The sequence below is a fragment of the Prionailurus bengalensis genome, chromosome B2 (genome assembly GCF_016509475.1).
Source record: "Prionailurus bengalensis isolate Pbe53 chromosome B2, Fcat_Pben_1.1_paternal_pri, whole genome shotgun sequence".
Classification (NCBI taxonomy): Eukaryota; Metazoa; Chordata; class Mammalia; order Carnivora; family Felidae; genus Prionailurus; species Prionailurus bengalensis.
In genome coordinates this window covers 24851537-24860031 of record NC_057349.1, presented here as the reverse complement: position 1 = coordinate 24860031, position 8495 = coordinate 24851537, and positions in this window count along the sequence as shown.

Genomic DNA, 8495 nt, shown 5'->3' with positions numbered 1-8495 from the left:
TCCTCTGCCACAAGCAGTGTTAGATGCAGCCGTGGGAGCTGGCACGGAGGCAGAGTGAACAGAACTGACAAACGTGCCTGCCTTGATGGAACTCATATTCTGGTGGTGGCTGTCATTATCATCATTATTATTTCATGGCCATCTACCACAATAATGCTGTAAATTAATTTTGTCTTTGTGATGGAAGTAAATGATGAGTTGGATGTATAGGCGAGATATCCAGGCAACTTCTCTAGGGACCAGGCTGTAGATGTGTCTAAACCCTATTGGAATAAATCACAAATAATTCAGGTTTACATGTATGACCCTTCAGCTAAATGGCTATATATAAATTAGCCTTATACCCACCAAAGTGGCTGATTCCTTCAAGTGGAAAGCAAGACAACACCCCTTGAATATGCTTATCTTTCTTGGTTAAGGGACTATAGCCAAACTCAAAACCAGCCAGCTGAATTGTCTACCTGGTCAACTGAAACCAAATAATGCACACTATGGGGATATTTCCTGGGACTGAGTGGTTTGTTTTATTGCATAAATTTTAGACTGTTTAGTATGTATTCAAGAAGTTGTTGTGTCCAGAAAATTTCAAAATAAAACCCAAGAGAGAATCAAAACCCCAGAAAAATGAGGAATGTTTTTGGGGTAATGAAAGCCAGGAAAAATAATTTTTAAAGCTGTTTTGAATAAGACTCTGTGTTATTTCAATTCTTTGCGTGTGTGAATGACTAATTGTAATTCAGTCACAAGTGACAGAAAAAGTGAAAGACAATTCCGAGCACAGTAAGTTTAGATGCTATGTTATATGCAATGCATCTAACAAACCCCTTGCTGGAAAGAAAGACATTTACAATTTTTACCCAAGGAAAATCTGTTTCTGGGGTACCTGAGTGGCTCAGTTATTAAGTGTCCAACTTCTGCTCAGGTCATGATCTCACAGTTTGTGGGTTTGAGCCCTGCCTCTGTGCTGACAACTCAGAGCCTGGAGCCTGCTTCAGATTCTGTGTCTCCCTCTCTCTCTGCCCCTCCCCCACTCACACACTGTCTCTCTCTCTCTCTCTCTCAAAAATAAACATTTAAAAAAAAAGAAAATCTGTTTCTTCCCACTAAATAAACACGGAATAAACATTAAAAGAATATTGGCCTGGAGACGCCAGCGTGGCTCAGTTGGTTCAGCGTCCATCTCTTGATTTCGGCTCAGGTCATGATCTCTTGGTTCATGGGACCGAGCCATATGTTGAGCTCTTGTTGATGGCACAGAGTCTGTCTGGGATTCTCTCTCCATCTTTCTCTGCCCTTCCCCTGCTCACACACTCTCTCTCTCAAAATAAGTAAATAAACTTAAAAAAATATATATTGGCTCGAAGGAGGGGTACATTTGTAGTTTCCCAAAAACCCTCATGCCTCGGTCTAGTACTGTTGGAATGAGGTTCTGTCTTTGTGGGATAAGGGTCTCATCAGATGGGATTAGGTCCTCATTTATTTATTAATTAAAGAATGTTAACCCAGGGGCACCTGGGTTGCTCAGTCAGTTGAGCATCTGACTTTGGCTCAGGTCATGATCTCACTGTTCGTTAGTTCAAGCCCGGCATTGGGCTCTGTGCTGACAGCTCAAAGCCTGGAGCCTGCTTCGGACTCTGTGTCTCACTTGCTCTCTGCCCCTCTCCCACTTGCATTCTGTGTCTGTCTCTCAAAAATAAATAAACATTAAAATAAAATGTTAACCCATTGTTTGTGCACTTCTTTATTAATTAAAATCAATTTTTTGAGCCCTTATTTTAACGTAGGTACTAGGAATGCTAAAGTGAGTTAGCCTCACCCGGCCCTCACCTAGCTCAGAGACTCAGGAAGTGAGAACTACAGAACAGTGTGGTACTACAGGATTTGTGAAAACCTAGCCCAGCTGCAATGCCCAGCAGAGGCTGGCAGAAAACTGAGAGCACAGCCCAGGCGATGCATTATTTAGCCAGACCTCCCTTCCCGCTGCCATCAGTCAAGTGTCATGTTCTGCCAAGGAGAAGAGCCAGCAGGGTGGCCACAGTGTGAGAGAGTAGAAAGCTCTTAGGGTCTGTAACAGGGGGACACTGACACGAGAGGGGACTTCCCTCTCCCGGCAGCTCTCTTGTTTTAGGCCAGGGGTTGGTAAACTTTTTCTGTAGAGGGCCGGATAGTAAACATTTTTACCTTTGTGGGCCATGTGGTCTCTGTAGCAACCACTCAACTCTGCCTTTGTAACATGAAAGCAGGTCACCTAATGGATATGGCTGTGTTTTGGTGGAACAGCATTTACAAAAGCAGGGCTGGCAGGGGCCTACGGACTGTGGCTTTCACACTCCTGCTCTGGCCTCTGACTCACAGTTACCAAGTGGCTTCACTGTCCCCTGCTCCAGGCCTGTTTATTTGCTCACACAGACACTCTAGGGCCCCACAGGCTTGTGAAGGAAGAAAGCAGCATTTCCTCCATCTATCTGCCAGATTTATGTGCACAGCATGTATCTCGAGAGTCCCCTTCTGTTTGGCCTTCAATTCTGACATCAACTTTCACTAGCCGTCTAACTTTGGGCAAAGCACGAACCCTGTGAACCTTGTTCCTCCTCTGTGAATGGAGATAAAAATACCATCTGCTCCAAGTCAGACAGCAAAGGCTCACGTCAGCTTTTCTTCCTTCCTCTGACAGCACCCCACCTTCTCTCCTCCATAAGAAGTATGCCCAGGGGTGCCTGGTGGCTCAGCGGGTTAAGCATCAGACTCCTGATTTCGGCTCAGGTCATGATCTCACGGTTCATGGGTTTGAACCCCGTGTCGGACTCTCCACTGACAGTGTGGAGCCTGCTTAGATTCTGTCTCTTCCTCTCTCCCTGCCCCTCCTCTGCTCTCTCTCTCTCTCTCTCAAAATAAATAAATAACATCAAAAAATGTGTCCAGAAGATGCCAGTTCTCAGGCTGTGAGGTCAAATTACCATTTGCCCTGGAGTAGCCCTTTATTCAGGAGGAACTTTATAAACATGAAGAAACTATGTTTCCAAAACCCATCTTAAAAAAATCTCAGGCACAATAAAAGCACATTGTGCTCTTCAACGTTTGCTTTGAAGAAGTGTTTTTCCACTGGTGTTTTAACTGAAGGGTTTTGTTGCTTCCTTCATTTCTCCTAGTGGTGCTTGGAGACAGAGCCCACATACTGACTTGTCACCCTTGACTTGCTCTCATGGATAAGACTTCATTGTCCTTGGGAGTTGGCCAAGCAACCAAATAGCTTCTGTCTCCTGTGTCTCAAAATCCTCAAGGCGGTGCAAGCTGAATTTTTCCAGGACCGGGACAGGATGCCAAAGTGATGATGTCACAGCCCCGGCAGCCGGCCCCTCCGTTTCCTGTTTCTTTCCTCCTGACAGACTCATGAATCATATCAGCTTTATCATTTGACTCCGAGCTCATTTCCCTGTTCCACAAACGTTGGACTTCGAGGAGGTGGGAGCCAAGTGTAATCAAAACATGAAGTCCCAAGTTGCTTTTTCCTTGCAAAACTGGAACCCATGTTCTCCCGTCTTGAAAGAAAGCACAGCATCTGGCTTCATTTGGAGTTTTCCAGCCAAGTACTCAGCTCCCTGGGTCAGACGGTGGTGATCTCATCTGCAAAGCTGGCCGCTCACTGTGCCAGAGGCGGGCAAGGTCCCGGGCAAGGTGGCAGTGGGGACCTCGTGCATGGCACTTGGCGGGTGTGTGCGCGATGGGGAAGGTCTTCACAAAAGTAAATCCGGGAGTAGGTAATAAGACTTTTACAAATGCAGACACAATCTGTGATCATGGTTTGCCCTTCTCCCGGTAACATTTCTCCTCTGTGTCTGCACCGTGGTGCCTCCACATCCCTGCCCTCAGATAAACGTGTTGTAGGAAAGAGAAGTCTACCTATGAGTTTCAAACTGACACACCAATGTCTTGTAAATTTGAGGACAGTCTAGGGAGGGTCAGAGGCAGGAGTTACTCAGGTACTCAGCTCCCTGGAAGGTGCTAACCTGCTTGCAAGTCATTTATCCTGTAGTGTTTAATTTATTCAGCATGTATATTGTGTGAGCCTCAGGCTCCGTTCTGAGGGTTTTACTTCAATTTTTTTCGTCTTTGTAAATAACCCTACAAGGTGGATTCAGTTGTGGTTGCCATATTGCAGAGGAGGAAACTGAGGAACCGAGAGGTAACTTGACGAAGATCACGTCCCAGAGTCTGTCTTGATGTGGAGGATCCTGAACACTGTGGGTGGATGCATGCCATGGTGTAAGATTATAAGAACATCAGTTTCTGGGGCACCTGGGTGGCGCAGTCGGTTAAGCGTCCGACTTCAGCCAGGTCACGATCTCGCGGTCCGTGAGTTCGAGCCCCGCGTCAGGCTCTGGGCTGATGGCTCGGAGCCTGGAGCCTGTTTCCGATTCTGTGTCTCCCTCTCTCTCTGCCCCTCCCCCGTTCATGCTCTGTCTCTCTCTGTCCCAAAAATAAATAAAAAACGTTGAAAAAAAATTTAAAAAAAAAAAAAGAACATCAGTTTCTAAAATGCGTGTACATAGCTCAGAAATTCCATGTATATTTTAATAAAATAACATTTGGTATCATGAGAGTTGCCATTTATGTTTACTGGAGCCACATTGATGCGGCATGAAAGTATACAACTTAGTACATAGACAATGTTAATATGCCTTATGCAAATAATATTCCTGCTTAGCACTCCAGGAGCCTCTGTGTCCCAGGCTGGGGCCTGCATCCTTGACCGGTTCCAGAACGGACCCCTCAGCAAATGCAGGAGTTGCATGTGAAGAGGGAGTGAAATCTTTTATTCCTAGTTATGATTCCACAAGCTGGTCCTCCTGGGCTGCAAAGGGACTTTGACCGAATAATGCTGACTATTTTTTGCAAACGTTGGTGAGGCCAGGCTTGTACCCATTTAATTGGCTTTCTCAAATCTTCTTTGGAGTATAGCGATTTTGAGAAAGCTTGTGACTACTGAATTCTGATTCACCCTGCACCTAAGAGGAGGAGGGATTTACTGGCCAGGAAGCCTGTGGAAGTCAGACACTAGCTTACTTTAACTGAGGGACTGTGAGTCGCCTTCAAGTGACCAAGTGACCAAGCTCAGTGAACCCTGCCTTTCAGCTCCCTATTCCCCCCACAACTCCTCCATTCTGACATCTATGTCTCATCTTCCAAAAGGAAGCAGGCTGAATTTAATTTTGACTTTAAATGAGAAGTTGCAGATCATAAGTATATGTTTTGTGTTTATTTCTTGTGTTTATTTGAACGTATAACATTAAATTTACCCTCTTCATCACTTTTAAATTTACAGTTCTGTGCATTATGTACATTCCCACCACTGTGCAATCATCACCACCACTCCAGAACTTTTATGTCTTCCCAAACTGAAACTCTGTCCCTATTAAATACGAAATCCCCCCACCCCAGCCCCTGACACCCCCCACTCTACTTTCTGGCTCTATGAATTTGACTGCTCTAGGGACCTCATATAAGTGAGATCATCCAATATTTGTCCTTTTGTGACTGGCCTATTTCATGGAGCATAATGTCCTAAAGATTCATCCCTGTCTTGGCATGTGTCAGAATCTCCTTCCTTTTAAGGCTGGATAATGTCCGACTGCATGCATATATCACATTTTGTTTATTAATTTCTCTCTTGATGGACACTTGGGTTGCTTTCACATTTTAGTTATTATGGATAATGCAGCTGTGAGCACTGATGTACAAATATCTCTTCAGAATTCTTCTGAGTATATACTCAGAAGTTGAATTGCTGGATCATACGGTCATTCTATGTCTCATTTTTTGAGGAATCCCATTGTGTTTATTTTTTAAAAAGGCTACGAAAGATGGATACATGACTTCTCACATTCCTATCATCAAAATTTTTTTTAAAATCACAATAAAGGGGCGCCTGGGTGGCTCAGTCGGTTAAGCGTCCGACTTCGGCTCAGGTCATAAATTTGCGGTTCGTGAGTTCAAGCCCCGCATCGGGCTCTGTGCTGACAGCTTGGAGCCTGGAGCCTGTTTCAGATTCTGTGTCTCCCTCTCTCTCTGGCCCTCCCCCATTCATGCTCTGTCTCTCTCTGTCTCAAAAATAAATAAACGTTAAAAAAAATTTTAAAAAAAAATCACAATAAAGCTCAGTTTCATTAATTACTTCAAATCTGAAGTAATTCACCGATAGGGCTGCAGTTTTGTCTTTTCTTCCTCATCCACTTCTGTGAGATATTTTATAAGCTTCTTCTCTTACCATACTGTCTACATTAGCATATACTCAGGATTATAATATAAAATAAATAATAAGAGCTCTACTAGACTTACTCCTTAAAGAATATTCTAAGCAGTGGATTATTGCTTTGCTTTCTATCCCCACAGCACTGTTTACTAAGACACAGTGTAGGCTTTCATTTTCCTGGTCATTTACTCACTCAACAAATGTTAGGCCCTTTGCCATCTGTTGTGGGCACCATTAGTCACCATTGAGTGTCTTAATCCGTGAGGAGCCATGCCTGTGCATTATTGCTCTAAACCCATACGTTGCCTATGCAAATGGCCCCAGAAATTGGAGCAGGATGAAGATGGGCCTAAGAGCTGGGGAGGCCATTGGAGACTTAGAGAGCCTGTGTCTTATTGGAGGGACAGCCACTTGTTTATTCTGTGGGAACGCAGACCCAGTTTTCCAAATTGTTCTAACTTCCAGGAGTGGCAAGAAATCTAGATTTTAAACGGTTTAATTTTTTTTAACATTTATTTATTTTTGAGAGAAAAGGACAGAGCATGAGGGGGAGAGGGACAGAGAAAGAGGGAGACACAGAATCGGAAGAAGGCTCCAGGCTCTGAGCTGTCAGCACAGGGTCCGACACGGGGCTCAAACTCACAAACCGTGAGATCATGACCTGAGCTACCCAGGCACCCATAGATTTTAAATGTTTTAAAATGCTAACCACTTACTCAGGAAAAAAAGTTAACACACTGCACAGGCCAAATAAAAACAATTTGCAGGTCAAATGAAGCTCATGAGTCACTAACTTTGAACTCTCTCTCAGCTGAAATGGTTTCCTAAATCACAAAGGCCATATATGAGGAACATCTTGTTTTCCCAGAAGGTATGAATGAACCAAGAAATGAAAATAGAGGTGGACTTCCATGAAGCTAATGGAGCTCTACTTCTCTCAGCCCTGTACTTGCCTGGGCCCCTTCTCTGGGGCTATGTATTTAGTGTTTTCCAAAGTAAGAAATTTCTACCACAAGAACTGCTCTTTCCATTCTGACTTCCCCTGTCACATTTCCCCTCATCTCAGGTGGCACTGGACTGGCCAAGGAGATGCTTGAGAAACTAGCAAGGGGAAGTTGAGTTGAAGGTACATTTAGAGTTAAGAGGGATGTATTTGTGTGGTGAGGACAATGCCCATGGGCCACAGCAACACTTCCCCACTCTGACCTTTGACTGGCCCTAGGGTGAGAAGTCTGCAGGACCAAGTCATTAAACCCGCCCCTGGGCCCAAGCCCCAGATTCTATACCATACCTTGGATCCTGCAATTTCCTGCTAACACCTGGGGTTTGCTTTGGCGTCTCATCTGAATCTACCCTCTTATGGATGGTCAACCATCACTGAGTGTGCTCCCCTGGGAAGAAGGGCTATGAGGTGGCTGTTTCCAGGGAGTATGAATGGAACATGAGCATACATATGTGTGAGGCCCTGAAAGGTGTTGCATAGAGTCTGAGGTGGGTGAAGAAAGACAGGAACCAGCCTTCAATGGGAATCCTAAATCCAAATCTAGTTTTCCCAGTCACTATGAAGGTATATTTTTCAAAGAAGAAGAAAACATATATATTCAATAGTGTATTAGTGTGATTTCTAATATTTAACATTTCTAGTATAAAACCTTTAAATATTTAAACATTTAGACCTCTATTTGTACTCAAGCCCGGGACCCCACAATATTAGGAGTGTACCTGGATCACAGTAACTTTTATCCATAGTTGTTTGGGTCATTACTGTTGTGCAACTATTGTTCTAAAACTTAGTGTCATAAAACAATCATCTTATTATGCTCATGGATTCTGAGGGACAGAAATTTAGACAGGGCACAGCTTGTCTCTGCTCCACAATATCTGGAACCTCATCTGAGGACACTCCATGGTAGAAGTGACTCTGGAATAGGGTCTGCTGGTTGGTGCTGGCGGTCAGCTATGGTCTCAGCTGTGCTGTGAACTACAGCATCTAATGTGGCCTAGGTTTCTTCAAAGGATGGCATCCACAGTAGAATCAAACTTCTTGTATGGTAGATCAGGGCTAGAATCTACCCTGGGGTGCCAGGGTGGCTCAGTCAGTTAAGCGTCTGACTTCGGCTCAGGTCATGATCTCTTCATTCCCAGGTTCTAGGACCACATTGGGTTCTGTGCTAGCAGCTCAGAGCCTGGAGTCTGTTTTGGATTCTGTGTCTGCTTCTCTCCCTCTGCCCCTCCCCTGCTCACA